We start from the raw sequence: 12,675 nt of genomic DNA on the forward strand, positions 1-12,675 counted from the left end.
TTTCAAAGCGAGGCTATGTGTGAAGCCACTGATATAAAAATAATATTTTATTCCCATGCACTGAAATAAAACCCTTAGGGTGCTTCCATTTGTCAAAACTGAGCGGCCAGCACCTTCCCGTCGTAAGGAGAATTTCACTTTTAATCAAAACTATCCAGCTAGATCAGTCAAATACTGAATAGTGTACACGAAAAAGATGGTTTTTCCAGGAAAACTCTTAAAAGGCCATTTCATTTTCAAACTGACTGGTCCGGCAATGGTCCGGCCGCCAAGTTCGGGCAAATGGACTGAGCGCCCTTAGCTTCGTTTTGAAAGTGAGAGTTTTTTGGAACTCGGAAATTTCTTGTGACTTTATTCCTTTATCATGAAATACCACAGCGACTGACATATCCGAAGACAACTTTTTTTCAGGAGGTACTTTGCTTTGAACGCGTTAAAGGAAAATAGGATTCAAGTATTTCGCTTTGCATTTACATACGGTCCTGCAGTGACTGTTACCTCAGTAACAAGACCAGTTGTTCCAGTTTGTAGACATCTGACTGCAGAGTGGCTTCCACGCTTATCTGGGGCACAGTCTCCGTCTCGACTGATCTCGTTTGGGGTTTAGGTTTCTTTCTGGGAGACTGAGGTCTAGAGAAGTTCATAGGATCTTCCTTAGGGGAGGAGGGTCGGGATGCTTCTTTGCGCGGAGATGTTGGTCTGATTTTGCGTGCAAAAAATGATATCTTTCACTCTTCTGTCCATAAACTTACGTTAACCAAAACGTCCTTAGCTAATGTTCGCATCCACTTGGTCATTGCACGCGTGCTGAACAAGAATGCTGTATAATGACAGACTAGAAACAATAGACAACTCCCAAAGCACAAACTCAGCCAAAACGCTAAAAATCTTCAATGTTTACTCAAGTTTGGGCTTATAGAAGAAAATGTCACAGTTTTTCAATGACCATGAAATTCAGAGTCCGGGTAGTTAGTTAATCAATTGTGGCCCTGAAAAAATTTGAAGGAAAAAAAACTACGAATTTTTAAGAAAATGCTTTTTTCGTGAGAAAGAGTCTTAAACGCTGACAAACGTCAACAAATAGCGAAAACTATAATTTCTATATGTTTGCTTTGCTCGAAATCGCGCGCATTTACAAGGCCCTAAACCGTTTTGCTGACTTGCAAGGACCCCTCTGTTATAACGATGCCCAAAATAAAGAGATGAATCTCATAGTTTATTAGATATAATCCGTGTAAAGTTTGCTTATCATTTTCGCATAAATTATGACCTAAATTTGGAAACCGCTGAATTTCTCGAATTGGGTCTTTGCGATTTTGGTGAAACTATGTTCAGCGCAAGGCACTAATGCGCGCTATGTGTAGCCGAGAGATTTTCACGAAAAAATGCCTGCAACAGCAGATTTTCGACTCAGACCTCAAAGGGGCGTGGCATTATAACCACGTGACATTTACTCCGATCGCCAAAAATTTTATGTTATATTGTAGATTGATCTATATGCTATCCATTCTATGTGTTAGACTTACGATAAAAGTAAAGGTGGGGATACCAGAGAGCTTCAAAGTAGGATGGTACCCCCCCAAAAAAACTGGGTCGAGTCACCTTAATGTACAAATGCAAAGCAACAGAGAACAAAAGAAAGTTCTCTGAATTTTGCTTTCAACGTTTTCCAATACCAAAAGGGAGATACTAATTTTTCATAAATAGTTTAACATACCACCAAAATAGTCAGTCAAGGCCTCTTACGATACTTTAAAAAGTTGACGTTGAACACTCTTTAACAGATCTCGACTGTCGATAAAAAGAAACAAAACAATTTATATCTTGAATGCTAAGTCTGTCCTTAATTATTCAAAGCTTGATTTAGAAGCAGTCTTCATGAAATTTAGAACTCAAACTCAGACGTCTGAAAATAAAGCAGCTATAAATAATCTAAGAACAGATCTTTTATTTTTCGCGAACTGAAAAGAAGGATTAACGTGTCTTGAACATTGGATTATTTTAACGACTTAAAAACGCGTCAGAGAATGTGAGCAGAAAGAAAATCAATACTACAAAAATTGAAAAGCAGAAAAATGCGTTCTCCGTAAGAAAACCGATATTTTTTTTCAAACTGTAAAAGGAAAACAGGTTCGCTCGAATGAACAATGTTGTACTACTTTTTTGACTTTTCATATCTAAAACGGACGCGAGAGCAGAAAATTTGTTACGATTTGAAGAAATAACACAACAGTTTTCAATTAACAAGACATGTTGAGGCAAACTTATGCCATCTTCAGGTGTAGAAGCTCGTTACAATGTTATTTCTTCAAATCATATCTAAAACCAATGACAAAACACTGGTTCGAAACACGTGGGCCAAGCTCAACAGCTTTAGGCCCTATCCACACGAATCCGGATCTTTTTTGAAACTGCATCCTTTTTTTGGCACGAATAAGCCTTTTTTGTGCACACGAAACCAGTGAATCCGCCAAGCGAAATTAGCTCTTGTTCGGTGAAAACGCTCGCAGTTCGCACGAATCAGGGTAAGAAAATATGCGGTTTCAAAAATGTCAGGACTCGTGTAAACATGGCCTCAGTCACAGCTAATTGTGAAAAGCAATGGAGAAATTCAATGGAACGAGCATTTTACTAACCTACGGTCTGTTTAGCGTGCATTGCCTCCTGTTCCAACTGTCGATTTTGCCGAGTCAGTCTTAACAGCCTTACTTCCATTGCCACTATCGTGACTGCGTGTTGTCGAGTTTGTTCCTATAAGTATACATGCATAAAACAAATGATGTAATCTCTGAAATCTATTGCTGTCTTTTCGATGTGAGTTTATCGGGTAATCGTGCGAGGTCGCTGGTACTCTAATGAGCGCGCGCAGAGCTCTGTTTTTCCTTCAAAGGTGTCTCACATGTAAGTGATGTAGCCTATTTGTTCGCTTGACCTAGAATTAGTATATGTAATAGGACTACATGCTGTCCAATTTGGAAATAATTGGATGAAAAAAATTCCTCTGACAGCCAAATTGGACTCGGCCTACGGCCTCGTCCAATTTTGGCTGTCCTCGGAATTTTTTTCATCCAATTATTTCCAAATTGGACAAGCATGTAGTCCTCTTACTTATTAATTATATAGCTAGTGAGGAAACACAGCTTTGCAAGGAAAACTATGGGAACTGTCTCTGATAAAAAACAGACTGAAATCTTAATAATTTTTTTATTTTAATTCATTTTTAAATACATGCTGTAGTCCAAATAGAAATGAATTTCATTATCACAATTGAATTTAATAAATATAATAAATATAACAATACTGTAAAACTTTAAGGTCAAAAAATTTAGAATTCCATTATTTTGAAACTATCCAGTTTTCAATATCAAGAAATAAAAGTGTGTAAAGAAATAACACACACACAATAAAGATGGAAAAGATTAAGAAAAGAATGCAATTAACAAAGTGCAGAAAAAATAAAATTAATTATTTTAGTCTGTACAAAACATGCACACATTAAAAAAGTGCAAAACTACAATGAATACAAGAAAGGTGTAAATTTAAAGTTTTTGTGCAGTCAGCAATAGCTAGTCCTCATCTGAGTCTGAGAGTACAGAAGCTCTGATCCTTTTCCATGTATGTGGTGGCTCTGTGCTTTGGTGAGTTGGCACTGGCATATTAGATAGACCTGGAAAGCCAGGAAATGCACCATAGAAATTCACTGGACCTGTAAAGTTGTTGATGGTACTGAAACTGTTGCTGGAAGAACTGGCTTGAAGGGGTAGTCTATCCTTATTGGGGCTGCTGTTAGCAGGTTGTTGTTGAATATCACTTGTTTGCTTGCATCCACTGATTATATTTGACAGTTCCCTTGCCTGATTCTCGTCATCTCCTTCATATGAATTAAGGCTGAGAATATTACGGTGTCCAGTAACATCAATAATCTTGTCCCTCGGGACACCAGCATTCTTTAGCTTTTGCACACAAGTTTTTCTGCTCGAATGATTGGTAATTTTCTTACCAGTGGCAGCAGTTAGACCAGACTTGACAGCCATGTCTTTCATAAGCTGTCCAATTTTGTGTTCACCCATTCGTTGTCTGCTAAACCATACTTGGCCCTTGGGTTTTGAAATAGTTGTCAAGTAGAATGGCCCACTGTCTCTCATTTCTGGTGGTCTTCTAGACAGCATTTCTTCGAAAAGCATTACAGGGCATCTTTCGCCGCCAGTCGAAAACATTTTGGGTTGTACAGCTCTGTGGGCGATCCGGAGACCTCCTTGCCTCGTTTTTGTAGGACCTTCTTTAAAAGTTATGTATTTGACAACGCTGTCAGGACTGGTTATGATGCTGAAATCTTCCACCGTCATTGAATAGTGCTCTTGTCTCCCTCGGAGGCCAAAGTGTTCAGTGACATTTTTAAAGTTTACATTGACCAGAGCTTGAGCAGAATGTTTACCGAGCTGACCTGACTGCCAGAGGAATTCTTCGTCTTCTTCATTCAAAGCGTGAGATGCATTTTTTCGCTTTCCGTAACCCTTCACTCTCAATTCTCTTGCTTTCGCCTCAAGTTGTTGCCTTGACTTTTCAAATTCGCGGTCTCGCAAGATGCTGTGTTTTTTGCCAGCGTTTTTTAAATGGCGGTCCAACGCGCTCTGCATCACTGCCAGACTTTCTGGTTCATATTCGCCGCCGTCTTTTTTTCGAATTTCGGCAAAGAAGCGGCAGAGAATTGCATCTAGCTCTTCTGGAGGGATATCTTCAAAACGTCTCGCTTCGTTACGCTGGAGTTTCCACTCGTTGAAAACGTTCAGCCACGTTTTTGTGCTCTTGGCGGTGTTTGAGTTTTCGTTTCTGCTTCTAAGAGTATTAATTTCCTCTTCCTGCAACCATGGAAATCTCTCATTTGTGTTAGAACTGCTAAAGATGGAAAAATTTGGCAAATTTTCTTCACTGAATTCCTCCATGTTGTCAACAACAATGGCGACCTGTGCGGCTTTTAGTGCTGACGTTTGCTCACTGCTGATTGGTTGGTTTCACAATCCATTGTTTTTTCTCGGATTTCATTGGCCGAAACAAACTGTCCTATTTTTTCCCAAATAGGACAGTTTCTGCATTTTTTACTCAAATTCCATATTGAAAACTGTCCAAATTAAATCCCAAATTGGACAGTTCTGAGAAATTAAAGGATAATAGCCGTGCTGACAATACTGGATTAACTGACTGCTATATAATTATGACAGCAACAAAACGTGTCGGCGAAATTTTTTTTCTCAAAACTTAAGAGGCATTTCTGTATGATCATCCGCTCTCTTTAGCTTGAGACAACAAATTGACTCTTAGAATTAAAAGACTAGAACACACGAAATAACTGAAAAACAAAAATTAGCTGTTGACAGATTCGGACGCTCGTATTAAAAAATCGTAAGAATATCGACAGTAGCCAGTGCAATAAGCTTGAATTTGTTCTAGGGTTTTAGGTATCTGCAGTTTCACTGGAACGCCACATCACTTGCATGTGAGACATCCCTGAAGGATCAATTAACGAATTCAATTCCTTTCAAGAACTTCTTCTACTTCTCAATTCTACCTTGATTCTGTTTTGTTTTTTTCGTTTAACACTGGCGGGAAATAGGAATTGCAGGCTTAAATTCACATTTCCAACAAAATCACTGAATTGCTTCATTGGGGTATTGAGTTAACTTGGGTTTCACCTCACCATTTGGGATTGACCAAGGAACTAAAGCAGAAATTGCAGGTGTTTATTAACAAGTGCTTAGGGAAGATCCGACGGCTTTGGTGGCCCAAAAGAATCCGAAATGAAGAGTTGTGGAGACAGGAAGGGCAGCGGCCGATGGAGGAAGAGATAAAAAAAAAAAACGAACATGGCGATGGATTGGCAAAACACTGTGGGGACCAGACGAACATGTGGTCAAGACAACTCTTCAATGGATCCCATAAGGGAAGCTTCAGAGAAGGAGATCCAGACACACTTGGACACGCACAAGAAACTTGAGGAGAGAAGACTTACGTATAGCAAGAGGCAATAGTCACTGCTCAAAATAGAGTCAAAGGGCAAGAATTAATGGGGTTTAAAGGTTTCAAGACTCATTCATAGTGGAAAGTGCACTTAGTTTATTCAGCTACTTTACAGGCACTCCATTCAATACTTAGAAACAAAAAGATTCAAATCAGTACAACAAACGATTATTAGAAATCCCAACTGGCAGGAGGCACCAATTGGCTATTTCCAAGCGTGGCCGAGGATTTGAACTGGGGACGACCGAGAACAAATCCAGCAAGTGTCCAGAGCGGGACTTGAACCCGGGACCGCGGGATTGCGAGTCCGACGGGCTGACCACTCGGCCACGAAGAGCGCCGAACGAACAGGACTGATGAAGATGATAAAAATCCTAAATGATCGATCGTTTACTGAGTATTAGCCAGTCACTATTTAACGATGATGTACTAAAGCTACTTGAAAGAAGCGACCTCGTCTTCTTTATAATTCCGCAGTTCTTCTTTCTCACGTTCAACACGAGCCAGCTGTTCTTTGTAGGCTGCGGACTGTTCCTGAAGCTGACTTCGTAAGTACGCCTAAGGAGAAAGTTCGGTCATTTCGTTATGTAACAGCGTCTTATCGCGCGTAACAAACACATACAAAAAACCCCTTTCTTTCAGACCGATCTTTGGTTTTCAATTGTGGAATCCACTCTTTGCTGAAGTACAGGTCGCAAATCGTTATAGGCAACCGTAATAGGAAAATTTAAGTTCATTTTTAGGCAAAAAGCAGGTAACGGTTTTTCGTCCTTATCCGAGCAGACTAGAAAGTCTAACCGTTTACAGATGTTATTGCAAAGGTAGCACTTTCTCCTAGGTTATTTTAAAGACCCTGAGTTTTGGTCCGGCCGGGGTTTGAACCCGCGACCTCCCGCTCAGCAGACAGGCAGCCATCTGGGCTTTAAATATATCGAGGGGGAGGGCCCCGGGGTTTACAATGGTGAAACCGTCCCTCGTCCCCTAAATAGCGGTTATTTTACAGTGTACTTAATTTGGTGGCAGCTCCCACTGTTGTTTTTAATTTGATGGCTTATTTCCAGTAACCGACATCTCCGCAAATAGTCCTGGTTGTTGTCCCTCTAAACTTTTGCTTAAGCATTGCTTCAATTTCTCTTGGGGCGATTATAAGTCACAACAGAAATTGAAAACAATGCTTATGCAAAACTTTGGAGGGACAACAAAGAGTATTATGGTATTTTTGAAGTTCAGTACCTGTTGTAATTGGGTAACGCTACCATGTTGTGACTCCATGATCTTTCTCTCCACATCCACTGCTGCTTGTATCCGCTCTCGCTTTTTTTGTTTAAATTCATGCATCATCTCATGCTGTTTTTATTTTTCCTCGGATCTCAGTTGAGCCACTCCGCGGGAAATGTGTTTTTCTTCCTCTCTCTTCATGTCCTCTCGTAACTTTAACACGACTTCCTGGTGCGTCTCCTCCATTTCTGCAATCCTACACACAATGGAAAGAAGAAAATTAATGAAATTTGTTTTGCTTACAAAACTATTCTTCCATCGACACAAAAACAACCAAAATTATTGAATTTATGTAGTTTTCCCAGCTTAATGAAGATCTCTAACAGTCTTCTGTATTGTTTAACGCTAAGAGGTATTTTAATTATTGTTAATATTATTATTATTCACTGATCTTAAACTGAGAAATCTATTGTTGTTTGCTATTAAGACGCTAAGCCACTCCAACATGTCCTTTTTACAATGCGCTACAAATGGTCTAGTCTCCGTTGCTGCCGTAAGAAGATTTTCGTAAGACTTTTGATCTTTCGTGACATTGAGTGGGAAGACTCAAAAGACTTCAAAGGCGATAAATTGTAATAGCAGAAACATCATTTAAATAGAATTTTTAAAAAACAAAAACTCGAAAAATATTCTGTTTCCTTACTATGCGTGTTGCGAATTGCTTGTCATTTGCCTGGAAAATGAACATCCTCGGTGAAACGTGATCCTATGAACTACTTGGTTGCCTAGTACGTGACCCAAAGTCTACGCAAAAATTTCATTACACAAAGTAACGATACTGATGTTTTCACAGGAGTTGATTTGGAGAGGAGAAATCTGTTATACAAATATTGTGAAGATACGAATGAGAAGTGAGGATACGGTTCTTGAGAAATGATGTATTTCATTGCATTTTCATTCGGTTATACTAACTATCAAAGCAGACCACGAGGCAGCCGAGGATTTCGTTTGTCATCGAGGACCATCGACGAAAGATTCCCCAAAATTGTTATTTTTGTATGCTGATGGACTCCGAAGTATACTCTATTGTTACTTACTCATTTTCAGAAACCTAAGTATGCTAAATAGCTCCGAAGTAACTTTAGGAAAACTACCCCGATGGCAATAGTGCATACGCAGTAGTCACAAAAAGCCAAAACGTTTTTCGCATCAATTGCATTCCAAAAATAATTGTCAAGTTTTGTTATATAAGCCTAGATTTAGGCATTGAAACTGTTTCCTGCCGTCTAATGCTAGGGATGGCAAGTATGGAACTGGATTAAAACTTAAAGGTGGGCCAGCTTTTTCAAGTTTTAATGCTATGCCTGCAAAATTCACGATGGTAAGTGATGCCTAATGAAATTTGTTTGATATCTTTATCTTTTGTGTTTGGGGTAGACTAAGTTATGACTTCAGCACAGAATTGATCTAAAACAGCCGATACCGCCCTGCCAGTATCCTCGTGACACAGTCCCTTTAAGAGTGAAAGTGAGTCCAGTGAGCTTGGAATTCTTACTTTCCCTTCAGTTTCCGACACTCTTCCTTCTGATCTCTTAACTGGCGACACATATCTTCCACACTGATCGACGTCTCTGCCAAAATTAAAGCAAGAACAGCACTGTAAAATGAAAAGAGCCAATTTGGCCCCAAAAATGGGGCCGAAACGGGTGAGTCCAGAATGGTACTGTTTTTGGGGCCAATTCAGCCCCAATGAGATGGGGCTGTTTTGGTACCAAAATTTGGGGCTAAATTGACCCTTGCATCGGCGCCAAATTAGACCATGTAAAGGGTCAATATGGAAAACACTAGGGCCATTTTGGATTTTCCAGTAGCCAAAACAGCCCCCTCAAATTTTGGCCCTCTCAAAAACTACCCCTCCAAAAGTAGCCTATTCAGCCCCATATTGGGCCATTATGGTTTTTTTAATTTGGTTGGGGGCCTACAGATTTTTTCCCTTAACTAGGTATTGACAAATAATGAAACCAAACTAAGGCTTATTCAAACATTTATTCAGTTCTGAATAAGTTACTGTGATCTGTGTACATCATAACAACTCGCATCACAACCTATCTATGTAACATTACCTTTGGTTAATCTCAACTTTTCTAGATTGAACATTTAGAATTATTGCAGGAATTAAATTTGGCCAAGAGAGACACTTGTCTTTGGTGCGATCAAAGTAACTACTTCTTAAAACGGTTTTCACAAAGACATAATCAGCATCATAGTAACACTTAAAACCTATAGTGAAAATCGAAAATTGAAGTTGTAAAGGGTTTCATTAATTAAAGCTCACCAGAATTAGAGTCAATTAAGGTTTCTTCTATAACTCCCCTTTTGACAAAAAAAAAGTGCTAGTGCAAGCCTTAAATGACTTGACCTAATCCTTTTGAAGGCTGGTTTTCACTCGTGACAAAGTCAGGGTCACAGTCAGAGTAGTAAGAGCACTTATCACCTAGTGAAAATCAAAAATCAGAGTTGCAAGGGAAGTCATAACTAGAAGCATGATGGAATTGGAGTCATCACAACTTTCTATTCTTCAGATTCTGCTTATGATGTAGAAAACCAGATTAAGCAGGGATGGAATTATTGAAGGATAAACCACTTACCAGTCAAAATTGTTGTTCCCATGCTTTATAGTTTTCACTAGATCAAAAGTGAAGCAGTCATAATTGGAGTAATTATACCCTGTTAGTGTTTTATCTAGATCAACACTCTATGCTTTTGATTACAGTTCTGACTCTGTATCGTACTAGTAAACCAGCCCTTAATGACTTGGCAAATGTTTTAAACTATATTTTACTCCACAGATATTATGTTTAAAAAATCTTGCCAAATCTTGGTCTATAAGGGTGAAAGAATACTTTCATGAAAAAAATTTCGACAATTGGGCTACACCTCACGAGAACTGAGGCATTTGCCAAGTCATTAAAAAAGGGAGGAAACATTGACAAGTGTCTACCCCAGTCCACTTTCAAGCAACGCCTGATCTAGAAAAGTCAAGATGGCTTTGCGTTGGGTGTATGATACATTAAATACATAAAAACACCCAAGCAATACTATCACTGCATCAATCTTCTTCTGAGGAAGCTGGCAAATGATGCCTCCCTTTGTCACAACAAAATCCTGAATTTTCCTGTCAACATCTGCACCTCTCTGCAATAAAAACAAACGTGTAATTTTAGAAATGATAATAACAATAATCAAAACACAACAAACAGTGTGTTCACATAAAAAGTCAGTATGGTCATAACAATACTATTGTCAAAAAAATGTTGGTTTTTAAAATTACTTCTTTCCAGTTTTCAGGTATGCATGTATGGTATAAGTTGTATAAATTATAGTTTGTTGAAATTATGCTTTCTTTATGTTATGCGAAAAAGAATGATAGCATAATTATGTCTAATACATTCACACATCATTGAGGAGGTAATTACAGTGTGCATGTCCTGATACAAGAAGATTATTTTAGTACATGTACTTGCCACCATTCAAGAAATCTTGCAGCTGTAAATCAAAATTCATTAAGTATTATGTAGCCATTAGTATTCTGTGAGATTTGGTGTAGTCTGGTGACAGGAATGGCCCCCAAGGGATACCCTCATAATAAAAGCTAAATTGCATCTCCATTTTGTCTGATTTCCACTTGTATCTGGGCTTTCCAAGCATTTAGGGTTCAATGTACAGTTGAGTTTGTAGTACTCCTGTGGTATTTTGTATCACAATATCACGAAAAACATTGTATTCCCAAAACACCTACCTCTACAATAGTGATAACTTCCTCCCGAAGTCCTCTTAGCTCTCCGATCAATGCCGCAGAACCTTGTTCACTACCAAAAGGATTCCCACCTTTCTATTTCTGCCATAGGAGAAATGTTATTAAATTAAAACTGGTTTCCTTGGAGCACCAAGTTTATTTACACACGGTTCTGAGTAATTCTGGGAGCAAATTGACTGACAGACCCTCTTACCTCAATCACACTTGCAGAATTCTGCAACCTAAAATTCTATTTCCTAATTTTATACATAATTTTATTATTATAATTCACATTATTCTTTCAACCCTTTAAGCCTTACGAGTGATCAGTATCAAATTTCTCCTTTTAATATCAGTGCTTTGTAGAGCAGAGTGCTCATGAGAATTATGAACATGATCACACAATTTGCTTGATATTTTATCAACTTCTTCCCACTGCTTGTGTAGGAAAAAAATAGGGGCAACAAATGAGAATTCAAATTTTGATCTTAGGTAAATTTCTCTATTTTTAATGCATTTATTTTGCACTTATTTATCAGACAAGAGAAATAATGCATTGGTAAGGTAAAACTTACTTTAAAACAAAACAAGTACTGAAATCTACAGTGTAAATGTATAACCAGACCACACCATCTTTACCATCTTCTTTAGTTGAAATGGCTTTAAGGTTTTTTCATTCGGTTTATCATTCCCCCTGTTTTAAATAGGGGACAATGAGGGGATGGAAGAAGTGCTTTTTAACTCCTCCACTGGATAAACTACAGAATACAGGGTCACTTATTTCCTTATCATTAGATAGGGTGGACTTGAGTGACCCTGAATTCTGTTTGATCAAACGTGGTTAAAATAACTCAGACTTTTGCATTAGGTAGACAGAAAGCGAATCATGGCAGCTTACCTGGTCCTACTATCGGCTTTTTCCAGCAAAGTCTTGATTCTTGGAGAGCGTTTGTTATACTTGTGCAGTTCATCTTGAAAACCGTTGCGCCTCACGAGGCTTCTTTCTCCGATTCTTCACGACGAACTTCAAGAGCGAAGCGATGGATCAACGACGGCTCATAGTTCGAAAATATTTAGTAACAACACCTTGAATGTCCTTTGATGCTATCGAGAAGTATTATACAAGACTCCTGATCCCCAAAGAAACTGGCATGTTCGCAACCGTTGCAGTACTTTCAAATGGACGCCAAAAGGACGACACCAAAGAGCATGTGCATAGAGAAAGCCCGCTGACCAGTTGTGTATTGTTCCCAAAATATGTTTTCGATAGTGTACTTTAGCCTGCGTGGCAGGCGTTCGAAATTTTAAAAACCTTTTACTTATAAATCAGAAAATATATGTGCATGGCTGGGTCTTTGTTTGCTATCAATACCGCACCGAGGGATAATTATTGTACTGTAACGCCCTCCCGGCATTTAGTTTGCGTGACGCATCATGTGATGTTATCGATAGTGAAATCATGTGCAAAACATACGGGAGCGTGATTGTAGTTTTGTTTCCGATTTGTAGCTTCGCTCGAGGCAAAGGTTCGCTCGAAACCATGATTTACCTTACAGTCTTCTCCTTGCGCCCCTTTTGACGGCAAAAGGCGGTCGCTCCGCATAGACCTTGTTGGGGCCAAATTGGAATTTTTATTTAGCTATCGG

The 12,675-nt window shown here is 38.9% G+C and overlaps 1 long non-coding RNA gene across 1 annotated transcript; it reads right to left on the minus strand.

Annotated features, from left to right (window-relative positions):
- Positions 1 to 9,142: 9,142 nt before the first annotated feature.
- LOC140935787 (uncharacterized) lies at positions 9,143 to 12,204 on the minus strand. Its single transcript, XR_012165259.1, has 3 exons — positions 11,928 to 12,204; positions 11,033 to 11,131; positions 9,143 to 10,428 (listed from the first exon to the last, which is right to left on the minus strand). It is a non-coding gene; the product is annotated as an uncharacterized lncRNA (long non-coding RNA).
- Between the last annotated feature and the right edge of the window lie 471 nt (positions 12,205 to 12,675).

The sequence above is a fragment of the Porites lutea genome, chromosome 1 (genome assembly GCF_958299795.1).
Source record: "Porites lutea chromosome 1, jaPorLute2.1, whole genome shotgun sequence".
NCBI classification, from domain to species: domain Eukaryota; kingdom Metazoa; phylum Cnidaria; class Anthozoa; order Scleractinia; family Poritidae; genus Porites; species Porites lutea.